The sequence below is a fragment of the Siniperca chuatsi genome, linkage group LG15 (assembly GCF_020085105.1).
Source record: "Siniperca chuatsi isolate FFG_IHB_CAS linkage group LG15, ASM2008510v1, whole genome shotgun sequence".
Taxonomy (NCBI): Eukaryota; Metazoa; Chordata; class Actinopteri; order Centrarchiformes; family Sinipercidae; genus Siniperca; species Siniperca chuatsi.
Window position 1 is genome coordinate 26,926,178 of NC_058056.1, and position 14,898 is coordinate 26,941,075.

The 14,898-nt window shown below is 38.1% G+C and overlaps 1 protein-coding gene across 2 annotated transcripts in view; it reads right to left on the bottom strand.

Annotated features, from left to right (window-relative positions):
• The window catches only part of syt16 (synaptotagmin XVI), a 55,923-nt gene continuing 41,025 nt past the window's right edge, over positions 1 to 14,898 (bottom strand). The window contains exons 8-11 of one of the 2 annotated variants that reach the window (XR_006374670.1): positions 8,333 to 13,825; positions 6,491 to 6,587; positions 3,831 to 3,946; positions 1 to 2,129 (exon numbers count right to left, since the gene is read on the bottom strand). The gene's annotated coding sequence lies outside the window, so the exon portion shown is untranslated. Of the gene's footprint in view, positions 2,130 to 3,830; positions 3,947 to 6,490; positions 6,591 to 8,332; positions 13,826 to 14,898 lie in introns of both variants that reach the window. The other variant, XR_006374671.1, reaches the window with a different exon arrangement.

Consider the following 14,898-nt stretch of genomic DNA (forward strand, 5'->3'; position numbering starts at 1 on the left):
TATCGTCACCTTACTTTATTTGATAATCAAATCACCTGAAAAAAGTTTAATGGCCCTTTTTCAAAATAGTCTAAATATTGAATATGCATATTCATCAAAATATAAATTCTTGCTTTAAAATATCAAGCTTCTCTTTAATAGTTGCCTGCAGTTTGTTGTTGTTGTTTGTTTATTTTAGTAGTGATTGTTATTCAAGATGCAAATTTTCTAACCCAGTGAAACTCCTGGACAGAGACCGGACACTCAAAACACAGAAAGAGACAGTGAAAAAGGATGAATCATTAATCACCGTTGTCATACAGCAGATTAGTCAGCTTTATAAGCAAAACAACACTGCATCTGCTGTTATAACCAGGACTGATAATTAGAAAATATGGAATATAATATCAATTTAAAGACATTCTGCTCTCTGAAATTCAGCTTTAAAACACAATAGGGCTGAAAATCAATCACAAACAAATGATTTGGTAGCATAAAAAAGTGTTGTGACTTCTTAGAGCTTTTTTTTTTTAAAAACACAAGAAAGCAAAACATGATTTCTTTCACCATATAACTTTAAAGGGAAAACAACAAAGAAAGATGTTTACTCTTTTTGGTAAAATTTTATTTTAACCCCACTATTTAGCATTATAAACATTTAATATATGGTTTATAACACACTATAATCTAGTTGTACACAGATATAAGGACGTGTTACTTGTTTATTAATGTACAGTATTTTCTCCTGTGAAGAGACATTTTACATTATTATATCTGTATTTTACTATATTGTCATTCATTACATTTATACACCAGCATCCACTTATGAATTATAGTTGTTGGGAAATATATTAATAAACATAACTGCATTATAGTGTGTTATAAACCATTTATTAAAGGTTTATATATTGCTTAAAATTGTAAAATAGGGAGACTTAAAGTAAAGTGTTACCATCTTTTCTCATAATTTTCTTGCATTGTGAGATTTGAACACATGATGAATTCTTCCACCAGCAGAGGGCAGCAAAGTGGTGCAAAAGGAAAATAACTAACAGCATATTGAATGAACACAGGACATCAAATACAGAGAAAGAAACAGTCATCCCACGGGCAGTAAACGCACCTCAGAGAATGAGTATTTTGGGATAGCATGACAATTCACACAGTCCAGGGAATGTTACACAGAATATTTCATAAATCACACAGTAGCATGAAAAGATAACAGAAGCATATCAGCGCATGTTCTCCACGCAAGCCAAGGTGCATCAAAAGTAGCTTGCAGTCTGTAAATCCCTGAATGTGCTCACGGTTCACATGAGCAACAATGACAATAAAAATCAATAACACAACATCAACAGCAAAAACAAATTCCTGCCTGCTTCACGTAAATGGCAGTGACGCTGCGACAGAGTTTGACATCAACATCAGAGACCCTGCTGATCCCGAGGCTGAAGAAGAATCAGGGTTTCTCAGCGTCTCATATCCACCGCTGCCTCTTAGCAAGGTGATGAGAGGAGGTGACATCCCGGCAACGAACAAAACAGACCCTACGACACATGTCCCTCAAAGGGTTTTTAGCGAGAGACCGAGGGAAAGCTACGGCAGCTTTCCTCCTGGTGATTTTGAACAATCAGTTCATGTCCACATGCCTGTAACGTGAACTGACGTAGCTTTTCCCAGCTTAGAAAAGAGGCGTGACAGCGAGGTCTGGACAGTCAGCCGTTGTCGTCCAGGTTGTACAGAAGGACCTGGTGGTTGGGGGCGAGGCCCGGGCAGGTACCCAGGCTGTACAGGCATCCGGCTGACGGGTAACAGGGCACCAGCCGGTAATGCTGCAGCTCCTCCAGGCCGAACGCTGGAGAGCAGCAGTCCATCACCAACACCTTCACCCTCTTCCTGTCCGGGTACAACAGCCTCCGCTGCCCCCTCTCTCCTGTGACCTCCTCTTCTTCTTCTTCCTCTTCTTCTACTTCATCTTCTTCTTCCTCCTCCTCTTCGGCCTCCAGCTCCTCCTCCTCATGGTGGATCTTCCTCAGCAGGTTGTTAATGAGGACGGAGCGCCGCAGGTAGGCCTCAGGGTCCTCCAGGAACCTCAGCTTCTCCAGGGACAGCTTGAGGATGCAGCTCCGGTCCTCCTGCAGTATCAGGTGCTGCAGATGACAAACACAAAGACAGGGGATTAGTTTTTTGCTTTTACATTTTTACTTGACACTTGACAATTTTATCCTAAGCAGTTTAGAAAGAAGACATCAGAGGAATAAAATTAGATTTGTAGCTCATACAAGCAGATAAAAGTCTCAGGATCAAAGGCACAAACGGCACAAAAGAACTAAAACATTCATGTGATTCACATAATTTTCTTGTGAAGACGTCAGCAGATAATCAGAAAAACTAGACACAACAATGTACTGTAATAGCACTTCTCTGACTCTTGAGAGAGATGTTCAGACTTTTTAGGATGTGAATGATGTGTGTCTCAATGGGAAACTATTCAAAGGAGGCATGAAAAAATATGGGAAGTTCTTTGACTTTAGGTATCTATCTCCCACGTTCTTGAAGAATCATGTCTGTATAGCCAAGAATAAAAAGAAGAATTGGTAATGAACAAGCAGTGTGTGGCTGTTTTTTGTCTTTCAAGTTGTTTGGCATTGTCCCAACATTGTCAGAAATGTCATTTTTACCGTCAACTCCGACAGAGTTGCAGATTCATTTTCACCTTTTCTGGACATTATCAGTGTCATATTGACATTTACAGAATTAACAAAGGGTAGACTGTGTTTAATTAACTTGAATATTTGAGGTAAGCAAGAAGGTTTAGTCTGTTCTTGCATGACTTTGCTAGTTTGTTAGCAAGAAAGGGTCCTAGGCTTGCTAGGCAATGTTTGCAAGCTAGCTACCTGAGCTAGCTAATTTTTTAGGAAATCATCTCGTTTCACCTTGTGTTGCTACTTTCTCATGTTTCTCACAAGGTTTTCACCAAGAACATGCATTTACCTAAAGATCTCTCGGGATAACATAAGGGGAAATTAATCTGGTTTTGGATAGGAGCAAGGCTGTAACAGCAGCTAGCATGTTAGCTAACGTAGCTAGTGATCAAATCTCAGCCAGCATAGCCGGGCTGCCTTTGTTAGTTTGTCTCCATCAAGAAAAGAGATCATGAACATGTTAAATTTGTATTTTTCTGCTAAATAGGTATCATGAGCTCCATCCAAAAAGTTGAATTTAAAAATAACTATGTTTATGATTGGTAATGTTACCCACTTTAGTCATGTCCACAACGTTTCTAGTTGGCTTTTGTTTCTCCAACAGGGGAACCAGCAATTCAAGACAGCAAAACCTTTGCTAATACAGAATTGTTGCATAATTATAACAGGAAATACGATTAAGAAGCTTGGTAGCTAGTTAAGCACAATCTGTTCTGTTAACTTGGATTCTTAACTGAACTGACTAACTGTGATCTGGATTTCAATGTGAAGTGAATTCTGTCACGAACATAAAGGTTTCATCTGCATAGAAGCAGAGAAAGAGCGAAGTATTATTAGTGACTCTTTTGGACAACATATAAAGAGTGAAACGAATGTAATGGGAAACGAGCAGTGATGGAGGAGATGGTGCGGGTCAAGGATGACAAAAATGAAGCAGAAAGGTGAGAGTGAAAGAATGGCAACATACAGGGGAAAAGGGAATATAAAATAAAGAGCACAGAGAGGTCACCTATATCTAACTGAACGGCAGAAATATTTAGAGAATGAGAAAACCTCAACACAAAGCAAATTACACGATCTTTGCTGGAGATTGACTTGAATGGTGAAAAAAAATGTGGACAATAAAAGGAAAGAACAGATTCATACTTTTTGAAAATATCCATGTAGGCCTCCGTGTAAATCCTCCTCCTCCGCATATTTCCTCTTGAAGTAAGCAACTTTCGACGTTGTTGAATGGTTTGGTCTCTCTCACAGGAAAGGGGCTGCAGGAGGCAACGAAACAGACATCTAACAGAGCGAAGGCTGGGAAACATGTTTAAATATTACAGTACTGATTTGTACCCTACACCACCATTAGCAAATAAGAAAGTTTCTGTTTTACACCCTGAAGGGACTAAATTGGATGTTTTTGAACAGCTGAGTTTCCAAACATTTGGGGAATCGAGGACACTAACAAAATTAGAGGGTGTATCTTTAAATTTTTACTTTCAGTTTTCAAGCTTCATCAATACCGAATCTATTATATATATATATATATATATATATATATATATATATGCCATTTTACATTCAATCAACTGAGTAAAAGATTAATTCAGTAATCACCTTTTGAAAAAGATCCATGTGATAAACTGACATTTAAATAAAGCTTATTATGAGCTGCCACTGAGGTTATGATTCATCGCACCTTTACAAAGCAAATCAGAATTTGAGGGCTGATACTGGTACACCATATTTTCATATTTATTGAGGAATCATTTATAACTTTTATAAACGGTACTCTTTATGAGCCTCTGAACCGTTAAGTGTGAAAGTTCATTCTTGACCTTAGAGCATTGAACAAGTACTTTGAACTTGAGTTTAGATTTTTTGTGAAACAGCATTTTGACCATTTGACACAAAATGTTTGCAGTGAAACCAGATTAATTAGACTTTTTAGGGTTGCCTTTAAAGCTGCTATAATCCATATTAATCAAATAACTGAGTAATGTGAAAGGAGTCACTTGTAGTGACGAACCCACAAAGAATTATCACTCAACATTGCAGTTCACTTCAGCTCTACGGAGCTTTTTAGCATCTTTTAACTCATTGTTTTGGTTTTACAGCCTGCAACCAGGGGTCGCGTTAACTGAATAATTTACGTCACTGACTGAATTTTTTTAACATTGCCGGAAAAATCTGAAGGCTAGAGCCGCCTAAAGGTCATGGCGAGAATTTTTTTGAGGACTACTTTTGCATTCCCTCGCAATATAATAATAATAATAAATCAAACTATATTTATAGAGCATTTATCAAAACAAAGTACAAAGTGCTTCACAACAAGAGAAATAAAATACCACAGTGAATGACAAAATATAAAGAAATAAAATACATAAAATACACAAAAGCAATAAAAAAAATGTTTTGCGTTACCTCGCAATTTTTTGCGTTCTCTCACAATACTTTTCTTCTTCCATTCCTTCTGAGCGGTATGTCTATTTGTAATGGAAGGTAGTGTGGAGATTCTCAAGTTAATGCATTTAGCATTGTTTATGGACACCTCACCTAATATGATGCAAAGGAGTTATCAAATAGAGCATTATCAAACTTCTGGATCGGAGCTGTATGTATAAGGAACATCAATTATTGCTCCACACTTCTACCAAAACCTGTTTCAGCACTGAAGGTTACTTTGATTTGTTTTGTGCAAAGAACAGAGGAGCCTGTGCAAAAAGCTTTCCAACTTGGTCTGCATTCCTGATGTGTCTCTGCAGGGGGTTCACTGCTGTCTGCTCTTTCTGTGACAGAACCACAGACTCTGTTTGCAGCATTTCAGTCGCCTTCTTGTTTGTTGCTTTTTTTTTTGACTCATGCAAATACAGCACATTAACTTTATGAGGTAGATTCAAGTGCACATCTGTAATTCTGCCTCTGGAGACGTCTCCTTTTCCTCAGTGAACCCCCTCTGGGGTCCAGTACAGTACAGAGTCCAGTAACTGTTCATGAATGAAACCGACAGCATCCTGCAGATCACTGTACTGCTTTCCTCTGGAGAGACCTCTTGATCTAAGAATTCTTTCAAGTTTACTTTCACTAATTACATAACCATGCGTGGTCTATAGAGCAGTAGAACTATATCAGCATACTTAATGCCCAGTTCAAAGTAAAATTAAATGAGCTGACTATACTGTTGCGATGCGCTGGAGCAGCTAGGTGGAAATATACATATGGCTCAGAGGGAATGAAAATAATGCGAGGAAATGCAAAATCTATTGCAAGGGAATGCAAAAGTAGTCCTCAAAAAATTCTCGCTCCGTACTGTTTTGATTCAGTCTCACCGCTCTCATTAGCTACCTGCTCAGCACCAAACAGCAGAAAAACACAGTTAAAAACTAGCTGGTGAAGAAAGTGGAGCATCTAGCAGCTAAAGAGCCAGATATTTCCCTCAGGAGTTGGTGGAGACCAAACCAGAGCTAAAAGGAGCTACATCATTGGATTTAAGATGAAGGCTAATGTTTTCTGTGTCTGCTGTATGTGTAAATAAGCCACTGTTTGCGAACATGTTCGGCATTTTAACTTTGAGGTGATAATATGTCAGCGTTGTGATAACAGCTTGTTGCACTGCCCCCAAGTGGCCAAAAAACCCCCCCAATTAATACAGGTTTAAAGTTACATGCCCTGATATCAGCTGAGGTCCCAATAGCGCCCCCAAATTTCCATCACCTGTTTCTAACAAGTCCTCCAAACCACACTGTAATAATAAAGGAAGGCTTTAATATTACATCACGTGTGACGTCATCGAGGTAACAGATAGTAGCTCTGATTACCTGCTGCTGACGCTCCACAGCCGACGCTCAGCTCTCTGACCGGAGTTTGAATCAGTGCGTCTGAGCTGATCTGAGGCTCCACATCGCCCTCAGGCTCCTGCTGGGACAACAGGTGGAGAGACGGGTGAGGAGGAGGAGGAGGAGGAGGAGGAAGAGGAGGAGGAGGAACATGGAAAGACAGGACTGAAACATCTGAGCATGAACGCAGAAACTACGCCACTGAGAGAAGATGTGACTGTAATCTGTCAACGCTGCCAACCTTGGATTTGGTGTCTAAATTTGATCTTTGATCTTCTTCAACTTGAATTTTTGCATATATATATATATATATATATATATATATATATATATCTGATACTTGACTTTTGTATCTTATTTTACCATTTTACAAGTTTTTAAAATTGCACCACTTAAAATTTCCTGCTTTCATTTTCAAGGTAGGAAATTTTAAATACAAGTTTTATTTTTAACTAATGGCCTGACAAAAATGTATTTGTATGAAATGTGATATATAAATTAAGGTTCTTATTAGGGCTGCACGATATGGTAAAAAAAAAATCATATTGCGATTATTTGGACAGATTTTGATCCACGATTAGAGGGAATGATCATTTTTGAATCACAAATTTTAATTTTCACTAACTAAAACTATTAAAATCATGATGATGTGACATTGGTTGGGGTCTGTACCAAACACACATGTCTTCTTACACCTGGAGAGGTAGGATTTGTAGGCCAGGGCAGCACTACAGTACTTCATTATAATGCTGTTTACCTTTCGATGTTGCACTTATTGCGATTTCGATAATATATCAAATTGTGCAGCCCTAGTTCTTATTATTATTAATACATCTGCATTTTATTCCATATATTTCTACATTGAAAGCACTCACACACTGCGTATGCACTGCTGTATAATATCCTGATTTGACATGATTTGTTACATTAAAGGGCAAAAAGCCAGAGGTGGAGAGATAAGAGGGTGGTGTGTGTGTATGCGTGTGGTATTTAAAATGCCATAAATCAATTATAAACACGGAGTGGGAAGCTTTATCGTTCACACCGGCTCCCCTGAAGCTGCTGCAGTGACTCACACAGTTTTTAACATCCAACTGCAGCCCGAATACTTCAGCGGTGGGAGAACGATGCACGATGATGTATACATGAGCAGAGAGAGAGGCTGCGTGGGAAGTGTGTGTGTGTGTGTGTGTGTGTTAGAAAGAAACTGTGCTTTTATTTGCTTTAAATTTCCTTTTGCAGCAAGTATTTCCACTAAAAGCAGAAGTAAGTGTGCACTGGAGGTCGTGACTTAATGAAGCCTTCATTTCCTACCTTAAAACCACCTTTAACTTTATTAAGAATGGTGAGAAATGTGCATATATTAAGAAACTTTAAGGGGTAAAACACTTGATACAGAAATGGATCAACCCATAAAAATAAAAAAACACTTAATCCTTCAATTCATCTAATAAAATTCAACACCATCAAATTTGGAGTACAGAGATTTTCACTGGGCAGCGATGTGTTTTTGCATGTTTCAAGTTAAAATAAATGTTGGGTTTTTTAAATCACAGACCTGCAATTATACTTTTGTCCATTTGGATTTTATTTTATTTCACTTTATTGTATTTTAACTGTATTTTATTCCCCTTTTCATTGTGATTTTATGCGTTTTATCCTTTTAAATGTTGTTTTAAGTGCACTTCTTCACCTTTGCCTCTGTGTTTGAAAGGTGCTTTACAGATAAACTTGCCCAATGCCCAGTTTAGAAACGAGTAGCTGCAGTTTTAATTGCAAAACTACCACCAATAAATCCGTGAAATGTCCGTTAAAGCTTCTTACCTTTAAATAATTCCGTGCAGCAGGAGCAGTTCAGTAAATCCCCCTTAAAGCCTCTCTCTCCGTGGATGTCCTCCGCTCCTTGGCGCGACATCTACCGTCCTCGCTCCGATTCAGCGACGCTCCAGCTCGGCCTGAAGTCAGAGCCTCCCTCGGTTCCTGCAGGCAGGCAGGCAGGCAGGCAGGCAGGCAGGCAGACAGCTCCAGCTCCTCCGGGGTGAGACGCTCGCTGCTCTCCAGCCTCCTAAAATATCCCGTTCACACAAACAAGAGACAGCACGCACCGCTCTCCGCGCGCCCTCATTGGTCCTCGCGGAGGCTGATGTTTCCTGTTGCTAGGAGACTGAGTAGGCGCGGTGATGACGCTCCTGCATCAACCCTCATCTTCCCGCATCCATCGCTGAATGGTTTTTTCACAGCGAGACAAACTTTCCTGCCTCCAAAAGTACAAAACCATGTTGTTTTGTTCTGTTTTCTCTTACATGACTAGGCTTTTATCTCATTATCCTAATATACTCATTTTATAGTATATTATATATACACATATATTTAGATCATATATGAATATATAACATACTTTTTATGTAATTTCTAGTCCAGCGGTCCTCAAACTGGGAAATGTAGAGCTAAAGTTGAATGAAAATGATAAATGACAATGAACAGAAAGCCCTGTCGCTAGCAATACCATCTTAAACTTTTCAATAAAATTCAACTTGGCTTGTTTAGTTCTCCCAATATTGTTGACGACTAATAAAAATGAAATCTGTTATGTTACACTGGGGTTGGGTGCATAAATTATTTTTGGCTTCTATGAAAACGTTTGAGAACCACTGATCTGTTTTTATTTTATGTTCCTGTTTATATTTTTTGGCACTGTGTATATTTTGGATTTGCACCTTATTGATATTTTATATTTGCACCCTTTGTACTGCAACAACAGTTTCCCTCAGGATAAATGAAGTTAATATCTTATCTTCATGTAGATTCAGTATGTTTATGTTTATTTTGAAAAACTTTTGTGCATTTGTACTGTTAAATTAAATTTATATTTGGTGTGTTTTTTTTTTTGGTTTATTGACAACATGTTGATGTATTTCTAAAAAATGTAAGAAAAATCAGACTTTGAGTCCTGGACCTATTTCCATTTTTTCGTCCAGTGTTTTTGGTCCACCAACCTCTATCAAGGCGGAAATCAAGAAAAATTAGGAACTAAAAACTAGAAAATTTAATCATATGAACAATCGATACAACTTATACAGGAAACAGACACGATACAAAAGTATCATAGACACCTGAAAAGGTAATCACATCATAATAGACAACCGTAGTGTGACACTGTTCAAGATGCAAATATTAATTAAGGAGTAAAACATATTAAGATATCCACAGTGGATTAGGGAATACTATCTGGCTCATGCCAAGCAGGTCCTGCATCATGCTGAAGTAAATCTCAGTAGGAACATTACTGGAACAGTACAGTCATATATAGGTGATTAAAAACATCATTAAAAGTGGTAAGATTACTGTTTATTGGCTGTTAATTGCCAGTCCTTGTGTGGTACTATAAGAAAATAAATTGTAGATTATAGTGACCCACTGGCAGGTGAATGGATTCATTAAAGTTTCAAAAATTAATTGTTGAGTCTCAGGAACATAAAAGAGGTTTCAAGTGTTTTCATGCTATATACCGCCACACCCGCCCAGTGTTTACTTTTAGAAAGAGTAACGGTTAATTGAACACTCGACACTATACAGCTAATAAACAACAACAACACAAACAAGCTGCAAATCCATGTCTGCAAATCTAAAAAACCAAAGCATCTGTCGCCAAAGAGCAGACTAAACTCCCCCAGAACACTTTAAAAAAAAAAAAAAAAAACCCCACGAAATACTTTCCCTGATCTCTAATCCACTCTGTGTGATTTCCTGCGTGAAACTGGAAATCTCTACTGCCAATCACAGGGGGGACGACGAACTGCGATTTCGTTATTGTTGTTAACTATGACCTCATTCTCAGAATTAAGACATCTGAACAGAGCTCAGGACGGAGAGACGGACCAAAGAGAACAGATGGCAGACAGACGTTTCCACAGCAGGGATCTTCTGGGTTTTATTGGCAACGACAAAAACTTGGTACAAAAAGTGCTTTCTGGGCGTCGCGGTGGGGCTCAGCGTGCACGGCCCAGACCAGGACTAAAGTCTCTACTGCCTTTACAGTGTCAGTGCCTCAGACCTGTCTCAGTGCTGTCCACTGCAGAACAGTTACAGGGTGTAAAGAAAATCAAACGGGGACAGTGTGGTAGTTTTTGTGTTATTACGATTTTATTTTTTGTCTTTTTTTTATATATTTACAGGGAGAAAATTTTAATCAAGTCCATTTTTAATCTTATGTTTTTGACAATGGATTACAAAAAAAAAATCCTTGTTTTTGGACAAAGATTATAACCTTTTATCTTTAAATTTTCATTTCTGTTTCTAAAAGGAAAATTACAATACCAAAAGATACACAGACTGACAGTAAATGGCTTTCTGAATATGGTTAAATTTACCTTGACAACAAGCTCTGTTTGACGCAGGCTCACTGTGTAACATTTAAAGGAATAGTTCCACATTTTGGGAAATGCTTATTTGCTGGGAGTCAGATGAGAAGATCAATACTACTCCCATGTTTGTGCGGTAAGTACGGACCTAGAATGAGGAGGCAATTAGCCTAGCTTAGCATAAACACTGGCAGCAGAGGTAAACAGCTAGCCTGGCTCTGTCCAAAGTTAGAAAACACACCTGCCAACATCTCTAAAGCTCACTAATTAACACATCTTGTTTGTTTAAAGACCACGTCCTGTAGCACACAAGTACTGGGCGGACGGACAAACTGCAAAGAAATAGTTACACCACATAACTTTTTAAAACCAAAAGCTGTCGTTTTTACATTTCTATACATGTTAAAGACCCTTGGCTAGCTGTTTCCCCTTGTTTCCAGTCTGTATGCTAAGCTAGGCTAACCATGTCCTGACTCCAGCTCTGTACTTAACGCACAGACATGAGATTGGTATCAATCTTCTTATCTAAAACTTGTAAAGAAAGCAAATAAGCGTATCTCCCAAAATATCAAACTATTCCTTTTTACGCATTGTTTTTTGACACCAGTTAAAAGTGCCTTTGCCATGTTACGTCAAAGTTAGGGTAACCTAACTGAGAAAAATATGAACTACAGCAAAATTCACACCCACGAAGTTCCTACAGGGTCAAGTGAGAGATTTTTAAAATACTTTATATCCCTCTTAGTAGTTACATCTGTCCCCAATTAACTAATCCTCCAAATGTATGAACTTAATATAGTTATTTAGTTCCCTAGGTCATGTGTTCCCTCAAAGTAAAAAAAAAAGATGACGACAAATTCACTTTTCACAAGTTTAGAAAGAGTTTGTATTTGTTTGTATATTTGAATTTTGAGGTTTCGACCCCCTGTAGACCTGGTGTAGACTTTGGTCTTGGACTTCAGCCCTGGTCCAGGCCTTGACGTTAGGAGGCCTGCCCTGTAGTCACCTTCCATGCATGCAGTTCTACAGCAGCATTCGCAGGGAACAACGAAAAAGGCTTCATGCAAATTTGGATCATCTCCTCGTCATGTTGGATATGTTTCATCTTTCTCAAAATGTCACAGGCACTTCATCAGAGTATTACAGCTGTATCACATCTGCAGCACACATCTGTAATACAAGCTGGGATCCCAAACTGAGCATGCAGATGTGTAAATACAATAGAAATCCTGGGAAATACTTAAGAACATTAAACATTTACTATTTTAGAAAATATAGAATAGATATTATAGATTCTGTACAACAACTCGACATGCATAAAATATATCAGTCTGTGCAGTAAATATAAGTTCATGTCACTGTTCACACTTACATGTATGAAGCCTGTAGAATAGCAGTGCTGATATCAAATCGTGTGACAGGTCGTATGCCAAACAAAACTTTTGGCAGAACATTTCATAGCAGTAGGACCAGCGTTTAGATGACTTATTGACAAAAACTACTACCAATAAATAGAATACTGTTTTGTAATATACAGTACTGTGCTAGCATAGTTTTACGTGCAACAAAATGTTTTTTTTTTAAATGAAATTTGCTGTCTGAGGCTGATCCATGTTTTTAATTATTTCACTATAGTAGGCTAATAACAAAATTCTGTTTTATGATGCAATAACAATCACGTTTTTGTACAAACACGACAAAATCGCTTTGGAGGTGAAGTTGTGTTGAGTGTGGAGTTCATCTCAAACCTCAGAGGACAGAGCCAAAGAGACAGCTAGCACCAGCTAACTGCCAAACTTGAATTACAGCCTGATATCCCAACAAATTACATACATATAATCGTCCAATATCAATGTACCCATTTGGTTATAAACTCACATTTTCCAAACAAAGTTTAAACCACATTTGTTGGTTTAAACTTTGTTTGGAAAATGAAGATACCAAGTATGTCAGAACTTTGGGGACGTAAAATGCATGAAATGACGCACATCTAGAATATAGTGCAGCCATAACAAAACTCGGTCTTAGTTGTGAATATTTCACTTAGTGTAGTATCATAGAGCTTCAAAGGCATGTTAGAACAGGTAGAAAAAGAACATATAATGGATAATTATATATAATGGACAACATTTTCTATCTTTGTAAAAAAAAAAAAAAAGAGTTAAGTTAAGGTCTGATGATTATGCAAAACAGTTTCTGTGTTGACATTTTCATATATAATATACATTTTCACTGCTTTGAGCAGAAAATCCAAAATTAGATTCACGTCCATTGTAATTGCCTGGAGGCTGAAGTCTTTTAAAACCATGGCACAACCCCCCGAAAACTCTCATGACGAATGTAAATATGAGCATCAGCCCTCAGTTCATTCGTTATGCTTGACTTTCCAAAAGTAATTACCGACAGTCATCTCATTACACCCATAAAGTCATTTTCTTCTGATCACAAACCGAGCTGCACTTCATCGTTTCACCTGCCCGAAGAAAACAAACGCTCGCATAAACACATCTCTGCTCTCGGTGTGTGTGAACCCCCCGAGCGGTTTTTGGAGCTACAGTATCTGTCTACACAAACAAATATAATCCCCCCCCCTCCGGGCTGAACTCGTGACTCAATGATGCTCAGACTGGAAGAGGATGAGCATTAGCAGCAGCATTACCGTCATCACACTGTACGACTCTACAGCTGTAACTACCAATTATCACATAGAGAGGGACACACACACACACACACACACACACACTTCCAGAGTAATTCATCGCATGTTAATAACAGCTGCAGTAAGATATTTAAAGCCTCTTTTCAGCTCAGCGTTGATGGGTGTTGAAATGAGCTTTGCCCTGTGAAGGAGATCGAGGCGAGGCCAAATAACATCATCAGTGTCGACGAGGCAGAAGGGGGGGGTGATGCTGTCATCTCAACGGGGTTAAGAGTCTCCAGCTGCTGGTCTTCCTGCCTGTAGTAGCACATGTGTCAAGAGAACATGAATGAGTGCTAAATATGAATGAGACGCCTTCCTCCTCCACTTCAATCATAAAATATCCTCACTTCTACTCTCGTGTTTGTTTCTTTACTCTGTATTTTCTGGTCATGTGATCCTTCATTCCTCTATGCATCACCCCCTGTTCACACATACAGTAAAGCTTTCAGGCGTGTTTAGTGTCGACTACTTAATTTACATACTCTCAGCCGCGATTGGACGGATATTTTCTCCCTTTGCGACTGTATATTTTACTCAGTGTAGCATCATAAAGCTAAAATGGCATGTTAGAACAAGCATAAAAAGAGAATATAATGGTTAATTATATAATTATATATAATGGACAACATTTTCTTTATAAAAGTTAAATATAAAAACTGTTCACAGCAAGGTCAGAGGTATATGCAAAAATACCAGCACATTTCTTTCTGGAAAAACAAGTTTCTGTGTTGACATTTTCATATATAATATAATTTGCTTTGAGCAGCAAAACCAAAACTGCATTCACGTCCAATCTCTCAAAACCACGGCACAAAAAAAAAAAAAAATACCCCCCAAAAAACTGCAACTATCAGTTTTTCCTGTATTTTGTTTTACGCAGTTGACTGGAGTAGAAAATGTTCAGTTTGTGCCATTTATAAATTAAAACCGTCAGTGGTGGAAAGCAACTAAGTACATTTACTCAAGCACTGTATTTAAGTACAATTCAGTTTTATTTATACAGCGCCAATTCATAACAGAAGTTATCTCATTGCACTTTTCCTACAGAGCAGCTCTAGACCGAACTCTTTATAGTACGACTGTACTTGAGTATTTCCATTTTATGTTACTTTACACTTCTACTCCACAGGGACATATTATATAAAGCTATAGTTACTTTTCAAAACAAAACACATGATCACTTTAAACAGATTAAACTATCAAAAGTAGTGAAAATTAGCTCGACCTCGACCAATGACAACATTAAAGTACCACTTACATATTAATATATCAATAATAATGATCCAGTAATATAATAGTATAACACTGACAGCAGCCACTCTGCATTA